Source organism: Protopterus annectens, chromosome 8.part0, assembly GCF_019279795.1.
Source record: "Protopterus annectens isolate FY-2018-M chromosome 8.part0, PAN1.0, whole genome shotgun sequence".
Taxonomy (NCBI): domain Eukaryota; kingdom Metazoa; phylum Chordata; order Ceratodontiformes; family Protopteridae; genus Protopterus; species Protopterus annectens.
In genome coordinates, this window is record NC_056741.1 from 1,755,940,752 (window position 1) to 1,755,957,937 (window position 17,186).

Sequence of the window (17,186 nt, forward strand, 5' to 3'; positions counted from 1 at the left end):
GATGATAATTATAAATGTGAGAACTGTAGCATGATACAGGAGCCACATGAAGGCAAGTAAACACCTCAGTATTCCAATTACATAATGAGACTCCTACAAAAACAATGTAATTGATTCTCATTATGGATGCATCATGTATTCCTAACATCTCGAAATATGAGTCAGTGTTTTACAATCACTGACTACAGACAAGGACAGGGAAGTCCACATGTTAAAGGGAAACATTACCCATATTACTTACTGAGAGATACCACCTGTTGAGTGAACTTAGCTGTACCAGATTAGATGAATTGACATGTACTACCTGTTGGGTGAACCTAGCTGTATCAGATTAGATGAACTGACATGCACTACCTGTTGGATGAAAGTAGATGTCCCATGTTAGATGAACTGGCATGTACTAACTGTTGGATGAACATAGACATACCAGGTTAGATGAACTGACATGTACCACCAGTTGGATGAACTAAAGTATACCATGTTAGATGAACTGACATGACCTACCTATTGGATGGATGTAGATCCACCACGTTAGATGAACTGTCATACACCACCTCTTGAATGAATTTAGATGTACCATATTAGATGAACTGACATGTACTACCTGTTGGATGAATGTAGATGTACAAGTGAATTGTACCACCCGTTGGATACATGTATGTACCATGTTAGATGAATTGACATGTACCGCCTATTAGAGATAAACGTATGTACCATGTTAGATGAACTGACATGTATCACCTTTTGGATGAACTTACATATACCACGTTAGATTAACTTATATGTAACACCTGTTGAATGATTCCTTACAGACAGAATTGATCACTGTGTCTCATACATCACACTGTGGCACGTGAATTAAAATAGTCTTGAATTAAGTTTTAATTTTTCTAGGCACAAGGTGAGTTTGTGGCACAACAATGTCATACTTTGGAGCGATTTCCAAAGGTGTGTGACAGCTTTTCTACTCATTTTTGTGCCAGTTTGCACTTACCGCAATGTTCAGTGTAGTGACTCATTTGGAATTAGGAATAAGGTTTGGCTCTGTCCATTCTTCTCATTTGTTTGCATCACATAAAAAGTATGTAAGCTTTTTTAAGGATCTGCCTATGTCAGAATGAGTCTTCCAAACTCCAGGGTAGTGACTTGCTTCTACCATAAATTGTTTTAGAGCCTAGTCCTTTATTCTATTCTGAAATTCATTGTTTTTTTCATCATGGCTTTCATAAAGAAATGGATATTGTGGATAGACAAATTATGTTGCAGCAAGTAATTTCTGACCTATTATTTTTGGATGAAAAGAAACTAGCTACCCACTTTCTGTACCATATTTATTCCAGATCCTTGCTTGACTTGCACATTTGTAGTTTTAATAAAAGGAAGCTAGAGCAAAATCCCATACAGGAAGACTAAGTAGAGGCTTCACTGCAACACAGCTTAGTGTTCAGGAGGCTTGTACCCACAAGCAACAAACTAAAATCATTTGGCATATTATACATTGAGAATCCAATAGAAATTAAGGTAAACCACCATTCACTTGACTAAAGATGCAAAATTCACTTTTAATTATTTACTTTTCAATTGGTCTATTTCATTATTAATTTTGCATGGAGGCTGTCATTTAATGTTTGGACAACTTTCTCTTCTTCATTTGCTTTGAAAATCCAGATATTCCCAATGCATTTGTAAGGCTCAAAGGATATTTGATTTTTAAAGGTTGTCTTTTAACTCTGTTATTTAGAGCAATAAGAAAAAAATACACCAAATGCATTTAACTACTCCAAGAATAAACTTAACAAATACCTGCTTTTTACACTAGCATTTGCATATATAGTTTGCTTCAGTATATATTATTGTACAGCTATGGAGTAGTTGTAAACTACAATGTGGTTAGTTGAGTGCTGACGTGACTTGGATGTACTAGTGCACTACGGTCTGATTAAATGAGTGTTATCATGTGACTGGGGTATACTAGATTATATTGTGATCAGTTCTGTGTTCCCTTATAAACAAGAATGAGGCCTTCAGTATATTCTAGATCAAAACTGCTAATCCCAAACTAAGTGTATTCTGTCATCACAGGAATAATCTCTTTTCTTAAATCAGGCATCTCTAATCACCATCTTTTAGATAGTGTTGAGGCATATGTAATATTTACACTAAACAGCTCATAAAGCATTGTCTACAGCTGTATATGCTGTCTGCATACTCCATTCCCGTAAAGCAGCTCGACCTCACAATTTGGAAAGTAAAGAGCCACATTCAACTGAGAAAAGGGAGAGAGGTCCTTTAATCCAACAGAAACTCCCTTTTCCTCTGCATATAAAAGAATGGAAGGTGCAAACACAGAGTACCAGGCCACGGGTAGAAGTTGTTACAAAAGAAAACCAGAGGGCAACATCTTTGGAACTCCAACCTCCAAGAAAGTTGCTTTAGGAACAAAAAAGACTTAATATGGAATTTTCACATAACTTGTCTGACTGTGAAATGAGAGTACTGCAAAAAGGTATGTCGTTCATACTCCTGCAACATTCTGACATAACTGACATTATTTTGGACATTAAAATGTTTTCTAGAAATGTTATGTTAAAATTAATGTATAAAACAATAGTACTACTGAATCAACAAGTATGGTGAATGTTTTTAAAAAAATGAGTGTATTTGTTCCTGTGATTAACCCTTTAATTAATGACTGAAAAACTGTTCTTACATGATGTCTATAAGGTGTATACTAGTAAAAGTAAAGATAAAAGTATAGGGAACAAGCATTTTAATTTAACAAAAGAAGAAGCTAATACCCTGAAAAATTTACAAGCCAATGAAAGTCTGGTAATTAGACCTGCAGATAAGGGGGGACCTATGGTGTTATTAGACATTGCTTGGTGTAATAACCCCATGTTAACTATCCTTGCTGAAAATGGATTTTACACTGAAACTAATCAAAGTAAGATTGAAGTAATGTGTGGTAATATTAAACAAATTTTAAAGGATATGTTGCAACAAAATTTGATAGATAAAAGTTTACATGATTATTTTTACGTTCCTAATCCATTGATAACTGTTATACAAGGAATGCCAAAGCTTCATAAGAATAATGTACAGCCCCCGTTAAGGCCTATTATTGCTGGTAGGATTTGGTGCACATAACCCATCTCAATTTATGTAGAAAAGATTATTAGACCCATACTTAAAAATGTGTATATTTTGAAAGATACTGAGCACTTCTTGGTAGACTTGTATATGTTTGTGGAACAGGATGTTAATGGTGACAGTAAATTTCTTTTAGTCACTTTGAATGTGACGCCTCTCTTCACAGTGATACCCATTGAGTATGGGATACAGAAAGTTGTACAGTTCATCCAATTACATATGGAAATGGGTTATGAAGAAGTGAGAAGTATATGTACTTTATTGAAATGTGTTTTAGAATTTAATACCTTTGTGTTTGGTGAGCGTATATTTTGGCAAAGACACGGCATAGCTATGGACACATCTTGTGCCAATAGCTATGCCAATGCAATGTGGGAACAAGAATATATAAACTTAACGGTCCATTTCAGAAACAGATTGCTTTCTATAGAATGTTTGTGGATGATCTGTTTCTCTTATGGAATGGTACCATAGATAAATTTCAGGAGTTTTTAGATTATATCAATACCACCATTACTTTTCTGCATTTTAAATCTAATACCTCTTATGAGAAAATATATTTTTTGGACTTGACCATTGATGTTGATAGTCAAGGTAGTTTATTTACAAGATTGTATAGAAAGTCTTGTTATGTGAATCACCTATTATCCAGGGATAGCATGCATCCTTCTTACATCTTTAAAAATGTAGCTAAGAATCAATAATAGTTTAGAGCCTCTAGGTTAAATGTTCAGGACAATGATTTCCAGAATCAGATATAGATTTCACAACAGCTACATAATAGAGGATATGAACCTGATATTATTTCAAGAAGTGTTGATTATGTTAGAGGTTTAAGAGGTAGTAGGGCTAAACCTTATTTTTCTAGGAGAGGAGATTATAGTCCACAAAGTAATAGGAGATCAGATAATACTAAGTTGAAGGTCACTTTTTATTATTCTAGTGATGTAAGTACCTATATGGATATAGTTAGGAAACACTGGAACAGCCTAACAACTGATAAAGATATCAACATGTTTATAGAGGATAAACTTAGTTTCTTGTTTAAGGACATGAAGTCCATAAAAAGACAGTTGTGCAATCCTAAAAATAAAGTGAAAGAATACATGGTAAGAAGTACTCTACCTTGTGGAAAATGTTCCATGTGTCAGCATATAGACAGTACAGCAGAGTTTAAACATCCTGATCAAGGGAAACTCTATCGGTTTAATGTTTTTGCAACATGCAACACCGAACATATAGTATACTTAGCATATTGTGAGCAGTGCATGAAGATTTACGTGGGTAAAACTGATAGGTCATTAAAAGAAAGAATGAAAGAGCATGTGTATTATATTTATAAAACAAATAAAGCTAGTGCATTAGCCAAGCATGTTATGGCTACTACTTCTGAACACAGTTTCAAATTCATGGCAATAGGTAGGATTCATTAAAATATTAGAGGGGTGATGTGAGAAATATTACAGAACAGTTCAAAAGCAAATGGATTATCAGGTTAAGAAGGGACTATGGTCATGGACTGAATGACTTCATACCTATTAAGCCCAAATTAAAATCTAGACCCCCTTAGTAGAAGTTGATAGGTACTTGTTTATTAGTTTTTTTTACTTTATGGTTTTTAAGTGCACAGATAGATTATTTTTATTTTTAATATTTGCTATTCACATGTATATCTGTTTTTATTTACATTTCATTTACTTTATTTATTTTTGGATTTAGGAACATTTTAGTGTACATATATATGTATATATAATTGTATGCTTTTACATTGTATATGCATTGACTAAGTCTGAATAAATGAGTGGATATTTGTTTAAGGGAAGGATGAATAAGGTCATGCAATCAATTAGTGGTTTGTAGTTCTGTATAAAAGTTCAACAGGTATTTATTTTAAATATTGTATTCTGATGAAACAGCTTAGTCTGCGAAAGTGCTAAATAACTTTTATTAAACCTGATTTTATGGTGGAGTTTGGCTGTCGGTGTGTCTTTGTGGATTTGGACTATTGACTTTGTGCTTTGGTTTTAAGATGCACTTCAACTGGCTTGGTTTATGGTTTTTGTTATTATTTTAGCTTTTAGATAGTGTTGAGGTTTATGTAATATTTACACTGAACATCTTATGAAGCATTGTCTACAGCTGTACATGCTGTCTGCATACTGCATTCCTGTAAAGCAGCTCAACCTCATAGGTATAATGAATTACTACACCATATAGACAACCTAATCTGCCTAAATTAACCACTGGATATCTGAGTCCCTACCTAAAAATAACTACTGTAAGACTGGCAAAATAATTATACCACAAGAAGTATTAAAAAGCATGGATATTTATTAGTCAGTCAGAAAAAATAATATTTGGGCAATAAAGTTTATTTTGTATATTTTTAAAATGTCACCAATAGTTACTTTATTTTTAAATAAATATATCTGTCTGTTTTTGTTTACTATCTATGACCTCTGTTTTAAGGAATGCAGTCTTATAATCTGGTTGATTTTTGTTTTCTTTGATGTATGAATAAAATGCTAAAGGTTATATAAAGTATATACTATCATTAAATTATTGATATGCCTCTTATTCTGTTTTTCTTTTGTATTTTACTGGATATAAGAGTGACTTAATATATGCAAACAACCTTGCAAAGATGTGAAAATGGCAAGGTAAGACCTATAATCTGTTCAGTCTCTGGGGAGGTTGCTGCTAGTCCTTTCCTAACTACCTCTGTCTTACCCTTCCCCATTCCTTCTTCTACCTACTCCCTCATCCTTGTATACCTACTTTGATTACACTGCAATCCTAACAGAGGTTTAAGGTATCTCTATGAGACGTGAGTGTGAATGCAATTTCCCCTCAATCTATAATTGTACTCACACATATTTCTTTTTTTCAGAGTTGCTTTTACGTTTAGCTATCAAATCTGCACCACATTTCCTTTATATTTTAATCTGAGTTTGCTGCCCATCAGGGGAAAACAGACTGCACTATGCATTTCCAAATTCTCTGAATCTCGCCATCCAGAGATGTGTGGATTACTGCCTTCATGCCTCTTACCCTGGTGTCGTACCCAGAACTGACTCTGGTATTGCATTCCTGAGTTCTAACTTATATTAACATTCTTTAAACTGCCACCTTTGAATTCTTCCTCCCCATCTGCCTTTCCTTAAATCTAGCCTTCAACATGCCACTTCACAACGTGATGTGCCCACTTCTACTTTTTCACTATTTTATTATTAGCACACTAATCTAGCCAAGTTAATTATTGTACCGCTGCCCTGGTTTCCCAGTTGTACACTTTCTTTTAGCATAAACTCCTTCCATTGTATTACCAACAATACTTAAAAGGATAACTACTCATATCTTAAAAGACAATGATCTCCAAACATGTTGAATATACTTCTTTAGCTAAATATATCAGTAAACATTTTTGCTTTTCCATGACCCTATTATGTTTCATTACATGTTTTACCTAGATGTAATTATAATCCTCAGATCTCGAGTATTCACTGCTCTTCCTGAGATCACTCCCTTCAGTCATATATATTTCCCCTTGATAATCCACAATCACAGCACGGAATTTGTATTTTTTTTATGCAGTAAACATCAGCAGCTACTATTTCTCCCTGCCCTAGCAAGCTACACCATTTCTCATTTTGATTGGATCCTCAGTCTGAAACCACCTTATCAGTTATGGCATCATTAATGAATGGGTTGCTCTTGTTCTTTTCTCCCAGTGTTAAATAGGATACAAGATGACTAAACAGGGCAAATCTCAACACAAAGCTGTGCAGCACTTCACTTTTTACTTGCTTTTCTGCAAAATGTCCTTTGCTAAATATCACCATCTTCTTTCTGTCTAAATATTTTCTATCAATTCCACTATGTTTTTAGCCACATACTCTTATGCATTCATATTCTCACTGGTCTGTTAAGACATGCAGTGTTAGATGCCTCTAGTAATTTCCACATAATTCCTACTTTGCTAATATAAGCACCATGCTTTTTCATTTATTACTAAGCAGAGAGTTAAAAATATCATTCAGTATTTCAAAAGAGAAATTGATTAACTCTGGAATTCTCTAGAAGTTATCCATGCTGAGAAATGCAATTGATACTAAATAGCCAAATCTGATGCTTTGACACAATAGAGTAGTTTCCTGAAATGAAAACTGCAAGAAGAAAGGAAATATTAATTCAAGTCAAACGCAACTTTTAATATACAGTATGTGACAGAGGCAAGATATTCTGCAAAATAAAATACTAGTTTAAAGAGCTCAACAATCAAGTACAATCTTCAACAGAAAGGAAGGTGGCAATGTTGTATTAACTGAAAATGAAACCATATGCATTGTATTTATGATAGATCTTCAACCATCTACTTTTATTTATTTATTTGTTTATTTATGTATCCTTTCTTGACTGGATTAGTCCCACTAGGCTAGGAGCCACTTTTCAGGGAGACAAGGTAGTATTTATAATGCTAGTGGAAATCTGGCCAGGGCATCAGGGATGATAGGTGTCATGGGATCTTTTACATCCACCTGAGCTATCACCAACTCAAAATAGACAGGGCTTCAATTTAATGTCTCATCTGAAGGATGATGTAGTCAGGAATGCAGCAAAGACCCCAGGATATGTAAATTCCTTCATCTAAGGTAGATGTTCTACCTACCTGTAGAGGGCAATTTTCTTTTTTTATTGGCGAAAACCATGACCACTGATTTGAAGTTGTTAGTTTTCATACTAGCTACTTCACACTCAGCAGTGAATCATCTAGTGCCTCCTGGAGATCACAGGCACTCAAAGCTAAGAGAATGACATTTGTTTTATTTTAATATACATATTTATTTATTTGAATTGGTTGACTAAGATACAGCATAAACTTAATCAGGACACATTTCAAGTTCAGCCCACGAAACAATAACAAAGAGGCAAGTACAATAAAGTAAATATGACACAACTGTTTGAAAGCCTGTAAAGATACAGCAGGTTGATTGTAAACATAAATCATAAAATACGATAAAATGAGACATTATTAAAAAAGTGTGTGTGTTTGGGGGGGGGGCAGGTGAAAGATTGAGGCTGAAAGTGTGAAAAAAGTAATGCTGTGACTGTAAGAGTATAGTGGACATTAACTGTGGAAAGAACATGCAAATACTAGAGGAAAGGGGGCATCTATATGCATTTTCAAGAAGTACAGAGTACATGAGTTCTATATAAGTGAAGGTGTTGGACTGTTTAAAAAGTACTCCACCAGGTAAGCCTACTGGACTCAACTTTCCCTTTTCAGGGGCAAATAATTAGTACTACCTAGTTAAGTGGCTTGCTTAGAGATATAAAGTAGGCAAATGAAGGTAGATGGAATCAAACCCTTTATCCTGGGTACATGAAGCAGCTCATCAACAACTCAGAGCATTAGTCATACAACTTCAAAACAAAGTAAGTGGAGTATAGTTGGCAGAGTAACAGCAGAACATGTTATTTTGTGTGGACGTATGGCTTGTATGAATACCTGACTATGAAAAATCTACACAGTCAAGTTTTTTTTTTTTTTGCATGCTGCTTAGAGTTTGTCTTTTAATTCAGTGGGACTATTTCCTTTAGGTCCTAACTCTGTGAGACTGTCTACTGTACGGTTAGAGGTGTTATTAAGCAGAGTGTGGTTTGTTGTTTTTGCACGGAAATAAAACATTATTTCTCTAATAGTGAGTCTTCCAGCAAGACATGCAAATGAGTTTGAGTTTAGTAAAAGAAGTTGAAAAAAGGAGGGGGTAAATCATGAGTTGCAATGTCTGCTGGATGTGCAGGCAGTTAACTTTTTTGAGAACTGAATGGTAATGCTTATTAGGGGGAGGGTCATGAAGTGGAAATTCCATTTCATGTTGTTACCACAAGAGTTTATATTCGTTAAAGTTGAGGCAAAGTATAATTTTCAAGTGACTCATTGTCAGAATAGTTGTGGGAAAGAGAAATATTTTAAATGTAGCATTCTAGAAAATTGGAAAACATCCAAAGTAACATTAAAACACTAGTTAATTAAGTAAGAAAAACTAAACCTAACAGAGAATGTAGTAAACCCTAACTGCATTATCAGGATAAATTAATAACTGATAAGTTTAGTAAAATCTTTGCTGTGTCTTGTGATATGTGGAACATTAATTGTACCTGTTGATCTTTTGTATGACTGCCGTTGGCTGCATAGATGGTGAGGTGCAAAGCCATTACTTGAAATAAGTTCTTGTTTATAGCTGTCTACAAATGTAGAAACTTCCTCATGACAGGACTTCTTTAATTCGGTTCTTGTTAGACATCTGAGCTTGATATATGAACACTTTCAGTCTTTAAGTCATCAAGATCCTGTAATATCTTTTGTATTGTTTCCTACATTAACTTTTGTCTGTTTTCAGGTACATCAAAGTAATGTACCACTTAAAAAAGCAGTGCCATTGGTGTAAAAGACAATTGCCTTTAATGCTGAAGGCTGTGGGTTACATTCCCATAAAAGACAGCTTGATTACTGACACTGTAGTGGATGCAGCAGTCCTGAGTGTATCATTATTTGGATGAGATGTTAAACCGAGATCACATCTACTTGAGTTGGTGGTAGCTGAGGTGGATGTAAAAGATTGCATGGTATCTATTGAAAAAAGTAGCAATCCTTTATTTATTCAAAAACACAAAAACACATTATTTACAAGATATTATTTACAGAAATACATATTTACAAATATTCAGTTTTTCTATTTCCTTCCTTTACTATTATACATCATAATTATCTTACTAAGTTTTCACCCTTATTAGACCCCCACTCCTTTTTCCATAACCACCATCTGATTTTACTCAATATTGTTGCCAAACTCCATTTTCTTTTCAATATAATTTCATTTATTCTTTCATTCCCTAGAACCCATACAACATAAACATTTTTAACATATTCTTTATGTCTGTTCTTGTAGTATCATAACTTAACATAACATAACTTTTCACATAATTTCACTACTCTTAAATTTCAAAGAACATGTTCTGTAGTTTCATCTTCCCCACAATGTAAACATATTGTTTCACTTTTCTTTTTATATGACACATTTCCTTTTACTGGTAATGTATTTATTACCCTTCTCCAACAAAAAAATCTTGACATTCTACTTTCTTGTTATATCATTTATTTCTTACTTTTATAGCTTTAATTTTTCTTCTGTTAGATTTTCTCACTTGTTAACATAATAGCACTGTATCCCTATGTTTGATACCACCCTTTTCTGTCCTTTACTACTTTGTTAATTTTTTTATTTTTCACATCAGTATTTTCTGTTGATAATATTCCATCACATTTATAAATACTTTTATCCTCTTTTACCCCTTTTATCATGTCACAGAATTTCTCATACTTACATTTAAACATTTTACAACCGATCTCTCATTTTTGTCATTTACCTACTTTAAGACTTTATGTAAGTTTAGAGAGGCAGCATAAATCATTGGGTTCATTAAACCTAAACCTCATTTCTCTTTATTCAAATACAAAACTCCTCTTTTTACTGGATTCATTCTAGAACTCCAAATGAATGAAAGCAATTATCTGTCATAATTCTTTTTCAAGCATTATTGGCAACATAAGTACAATTGGTAGATATGCTATTTTCCAATTAATACTGAATTTATCAACTAACCCCTTTTTTATAAATAATAACCTAAATACTTTCCAGAAAAAAATATTAATTTTTCTGTTATTTTCCTGTTGAATTCTACTTGCATTATTATTCCCAAATTGTATACCTAACACATAAACTTAATTTATTGTAAAACATATTCCCACTATCTAAGCCACATTACCCAATCCTTTACTTTTCTCTTTGTTTATAGTCATACCTATTGCTTCTAAACAATCATTTAAATAAAATACAGCTTCTTTTATCCAAGTCATATTTTTTGCAATCATTATAATACCATCTGTTTACATTAATAAACCTGGAATTCTTGATCCTTCAGGTATACTAAAGCAAAAAAGTATATATCTCATTGGATGGATCTACTTTAGTAGATTAAATCATCATATAACTGAAATGCAGATGCTCGAGATGACATATGCAAAAGTTCAAAATAATGAAAACTAACAAAATCAACAGTTACAAGATTGACGTGTATGCATTTCTTTCTTTACTGTGTTGTTGGTATGTATTAATATTGTGAATGTCGTGGTTTGTACTATTTACTGGCTAAAAGTATGCCAGACATTACATATTATGCACCCTGCACTCTCGGCGCTTTTAACACTGCCTACAGACATGAAAACAGAAATTAAATATTTATTTTAAAAGGCTATAAACATCATTTTGAAATAACCAGGTATGAATCTCACACACTACTCGGATATTCTGAATGGAGATTTTGATACAGTGTGGCACAGGAAATTTACCTTTTCTACACCATAGTGCAGTCTCTGAGTTGGTATATTTAATTTGCATGGGGTGTGGGGAGTGCAGGAGGGGTTGCACCACTGCAGAAACATTAAAAAGGGTATTTTAGTTGTTTTGACTTTGGTTATTTTATATGTTTGCTATTGTGAAGTTATGATCTTGTTGTCTTGGTCATCTGCATTTCAGTTATATGGTGATTTGATCTAGTAAAGTAGATCCCACTGGACAACCCTGTCTTACAATCTCCCTTACGTGTATTTCTTTACTTAATCAGCCATTTATTAAAACTCTTACTCTATTACTATAAGTGGACATAAATAATTTCCTAAAGTTTTCCCTTATTTTGCATTATTTCATTATCACCCATAAAGTTCATGTCCTATTGTATCAAATCCCTTAAGATCCCCTATCATACATTTAGCCTTTTCTCTTCTATTTATAATATCATCCACAATCTCCATCACAATCATTAATAATTCTTGACACCCCTTCCCCTTTATGGTCTATATACTGTAGTCTGTAACACTTTCCATTTTAGTTTCAATTCTCTTCTGTATTATTTTCATAAAAATCTTATAGTCATTATTATTCAGTATTATCAGTCTCCAGTTTTTGTCTTTGTCTTTCATCTTCTTTCTTCCACATGAATTTAAGTATTCTGCTGCATAATTCTTTATATATAAAACCTTCATTTAGCCATTCATTATTTTTTTAAATATTCTTTTTGCCATTCCATTAAATTTTTATATAATTTATATCCTAATCCATCTGGTCCTGCAGCCAAATCTATATCCACGTGTCCTAATAAATTATTTAACTCATATAAAAAGATCTCCTTTTCAAATTCTTTGTTTTCTTGCTCTAACTCATATAAAAAAAATCTCCTCTTCAAATTCTTTGTTTTCTTCTCTGAAACTTTTTTACTTCTCATATTAGCTTCAATTTCAATTTCTTCTTTTTTTCTTTAAACATTTCTTGTACATATTCAAATACAGTATTAATAACTTATTCCTAGGTTCTTTCTATTTCCCTTTTTACATTTTTCATTTCTCTCATTGCACTACATAGTCCTTCACTAGTCTATTAAATATGCTAATACGTTTTCTTCTTTTTCCTTGCAAGAAATATTGTTGCTTGAATAGTACCTTCTTTATATATATATATATATATATATATATATATATATATATATATATATATATATATATATATATATGGGTCCACTTTGTAATTTTGAAAGCCCAAAATCTTGAGTTTTGATACATCAAACTCAAAACATTGAGATTTTGGAATTTCAAAACTACAAAGTGGTGCAAAAAAAAGACCGAACTAAAATAACGCCTACACCCCTCCACATGGGGGGCTGCACCCCACACACCCCCTGCAACCTAAATATACCATCTCCGAGATCAATCTACAGTGAAGAGAATGGTAATACTCCCATTATGCTTACCATTTTCTCCACTGTAGCACAATCTCAGACATGGTATATTTAAGTTGCAGGGGGTGTGGGGGGTGCAGGGGAAGCCCCCTTGCAAAAACAATTTTTAGTGTTTTTACTATTTTTTTTTTTTACTTTGTAATTTTGAGATTCCAAAATTTTGAGTTTCTGGGATTGGTATTTTGAAACTAGAGATTCTGGGCTTTAGAAATTACAAAGTGGATACATATATATATATATATATAGATTATATATATATATATATATATATATATATATATATATATATATATACATATATATATATATATATATATATATATATCTATAGAGGTCAACTTTGTAATTTCAAAATGCTGAAATCTCAAATTTCAGTATTTCGAAACCACAAAGCCAAAAAGCCAACCACAACTCACAAATTCAAAAACACACAACCCCGAAATTCAAAATCCCATAATTACGCTTCACATACAGTACACACATAAACATACACAGTCCCCCCACAATCAAACAAACTCATCTAAACTACATATAAGCAGGGGGCCAAGCCCCCTGCACCCCCCATGTGAGGGGCTGTGCCCCCTACATATATATTTAAACTCCAAGATCGCACAAACAGAAACACAAACAAAACTCACACACACACACATCTTACAGTCCCTCAAACACACACATAACAGTCACAACACACACTTACACACACTTACACACACTAAACCTCTAACCAACATACTTATACACACAAACTTACCAAAATTAAACCCAAACATCCACATACCATACCACCGGAAGCAGAAATTCAAAATATCTGTGCTTCAGTATATTTAATTTCACGCTTCTGCCAGTTTTGGAAATTTGAGTATGTGGCTTTGTAAGTTTGAAATACTGAAATTCAACATTTCAGTATTTCGAATATACAAAGTGGACCCATATAAATATATATATATATATATATATATATATATATAGGTCTAAGATACATGCTCGACTAGCATATGTCCAAATCACAAAACATCAAACACACATACACGAACGCGCTTAACATCGAAAAGCGCTTCCGTGTATGTGTAGTTGAAAAAAAAATCTACGTTGAAGCCCCGCTGCACCCCCACACCCCCCTACTTTATTATTCTCACTCCAAGATCACACTACAGTGGGGAAAAGGGAAATTTCCCTTACCCACATTGTAGTCCAATCTACGAAACAGGCACACATACATGGAAGCGCTTGTCGATGTTAAGCGCTTTTGTGTATGTGTGTTCGATGTTTTGTGATTCGTATGTATGCTAGTCCAGCATGTGTCCGGATCCCATATATATATATATATATATATATATATATATATATATATATGTATGTATGTATGTATGTGTACATATATATATATATATATATATATATATATATATATATATATATATATATATTCATTGTTTTCTTTCTCAAAATACTCATTTTTCTAAATCGTCTAACACATCTTTATATACTCTTCTATACTTTGATTACATCATACTGCCACTGTAAGAAATATTTTTTATAATTTACCTTAAAATGTATCCACCATTTAGACCAATTTTTATAAAATACTCTCAAAGTAATATACTATCTCCATAACTGCATTATTAATTTCTTTCCTTCTTCATCTCATGTTTTCTCATTTAATCATTTTGTTCCTTTGCCTATTTCTATATAGTGTGTGTGTTTTCCATTACCTCTAGCCATATTGCTAGATGATCAGAATAACCTGTTAGAATTGTCTCTCCTTCTCCTGTAGTTAATCCTTATATTTGGAAGTAATCTATTTCAGTTCTGTAAATAGCTTTTCTATACATCCATGAAATTTTATTCCAAATAATTAATTTACCACATCTCATAACTCTAACATTTTTTCGTACATAATGTCCTTTCTTTTTTTATTATCTATTAAATCACAGTTAAAATCTACTGTCACTATAATATTAATATGTGTTACTATATAGTGTAGAATTTGCTGAAATAAATTCTCCCTTTCTTTACAGGTAACATAAGCTTATAATGCTTTAATTTTATATACTTGCTGTTTCCATCTTAAGTCCACAACAGTTAATCTTCTCATTTTTACTAATGTTATATCTAATATTCTCACTGAATTTCTGTAAAACACAGCTATTTTATAATGCCTATCATTTTCAAATTCTAAGTTATGTCTCCCCAATTTTTTTCTGTTTGTGATCTTTTCTCACTTGTTAAAATCCCATACTTCTCACTATATTCTTACATTGTTCATGTTGATAGAAAGCACTCTAAAATTATTACGTTCCCTTTTCCTTACTTTTCATGAAATTATACTTCCTCTCTTTTTAAAATATAACATTACTTTATTTTTATCCATTTCCTTTCTATTTTCTTTCATACTTATCTCTTTAAAATGTGATTCCTATCTCTTACATTTTATCAATACAATTCTTTTTCCTGTTACTAATTCCCAATGTATATCTTCCTCATCACTTATTTCATGACCTTCCTGTATTTCCTCCCTTTTATATTTTTTTTGCCTTCTTTTATTTAATTTTCTTCTACTTCCACCACCTCTAACCCTTCCTTTCTTTGTTCATTTTCTACACTTTCTTCTTCATTTTCCTTATCATTTGTCAGAGTTTTATAATTCATCCATAAATTCATCCATACATGCCCAATTATGTTACATTTATAATGTTTCAGTTCATATTTTCTTGCAATATGGCCCAGTTCCCCACAGATATAATATTTCTTTTTAAGTTTTGATAGTCTCTTCATCTCCATTTGGTTAAATTTTTGTAGTGATTTTAAGTTTTGAATGTCATTTCAAACGCAGCTGGCCCTTTGGTTTGGCGTTATTTATCAGATGACCAAAAAAAAAGGAAAGGAAAAGAAAACATACTTTGGGTTGCCCCCAGTATTTTACTACATCCATATTTTCTTCAACATTTATTATACTTGGAATATGCATATCCGACTTTAAGGTAAGTAACAGCACAAAATTGATGAACACACAAGTTAACCTAGGTTTCGTCCAGCAATAAAGACTTCTTCAGAACAAAGAACAAATTCATTGCTTTCCTCTAAATAACCACCCTTTTCAAATGTGACCCAATAAAAATCACGTTCCCATCCCAAAGGATTCATTTAAAGGAACAGTACTGCAAAAACAAACATATAAATAAAAACACATTGTTTAAAATTCATACCTAATACATAAAAACTATTTCTATTTCACAGTACAAATAACCTAATTCTGTTTTCTATGTAACTTTAAATTCAAGAAATGATTATCACATGTGAAATAAAATGGAAAAATGCATGTAACATATATGTCACTTACCTAAAAAAACTTAATGTTATGCAGGTTACTAATATGTGTATTATCTACCTAAAAGCTGTTTTAGTTTTAAACTTGTTGCCACTTCAGTTCATTAATATCAAGATGCACATCCAAAATTCTACCTTGTGGGTCTGGCCTTATATGCTGAACAATACAAAATTTAAATGTGTGCTCTGGGTGTTCACAAATGTGTCTGGCTAAAGCATTAAACACCCTAGAATGTTGGATATCCAAAAGATGTTCATTTACCCATTCTCTAAGATGCCTAGATGTTTTCCCTACGTAAAAGGCAGGGCATAGGTCACACTTAGCGATGCACACAACATTTTGGGTTTGGCAGTTGAAGTGTCCATTTATAAAAATATTGTTAAAATTAATCCTAAAATTTGGTCCTGTCTTTAATATAAATCTACAGGTTTTGCATCTGCCACATTTAAAATTTCCAACAACTCTATTAGTAACCCCCTGCTTACACCTTTCACCATTTTCCAAAATTTCTTTTAGTGACCTGTCCTTTCTAAATACCAATTTAGGTGAAGCCCCCATTTTCTTCTCTACATCTTTATCTAATTTTAAGATGCCCCAATTTTTGTGCACCATCTTAACCAGCCATTCTGCCATTAAAAACTGGATTATATGATCAAGATGAAATTAACGTGTTCATTTCTCTTATGGAAGCAGTTTTAACCAATAACTTTTTATATTTTGAGGGGCATTATTATAAACAAACCACAGGGGTGGCTATGGGTGCTGCCTGTGCCCCCATTTATGCCAATTACGTCATGGCATATTGGGAACAGGAGTTTATTTTTAATAGCCCCTATCAAGTACACATTCAACA

At 32.8% G+C, this 17,186-nt stretch overlaps 1 protein-coding gene across 1 annotated transcript in view; it reads left to right on the forward strand.

The window, feature by feature from the left end:
- The window catches only part of LOC122809621 (cytochrome P450 2J6-like), a 587,708-nt gene that overhangs the window by 161,408 nt on the left and 409,114 nt on the right, over window positions 1-17,186 (forward strand). The window lies entirely within an intron of this gene.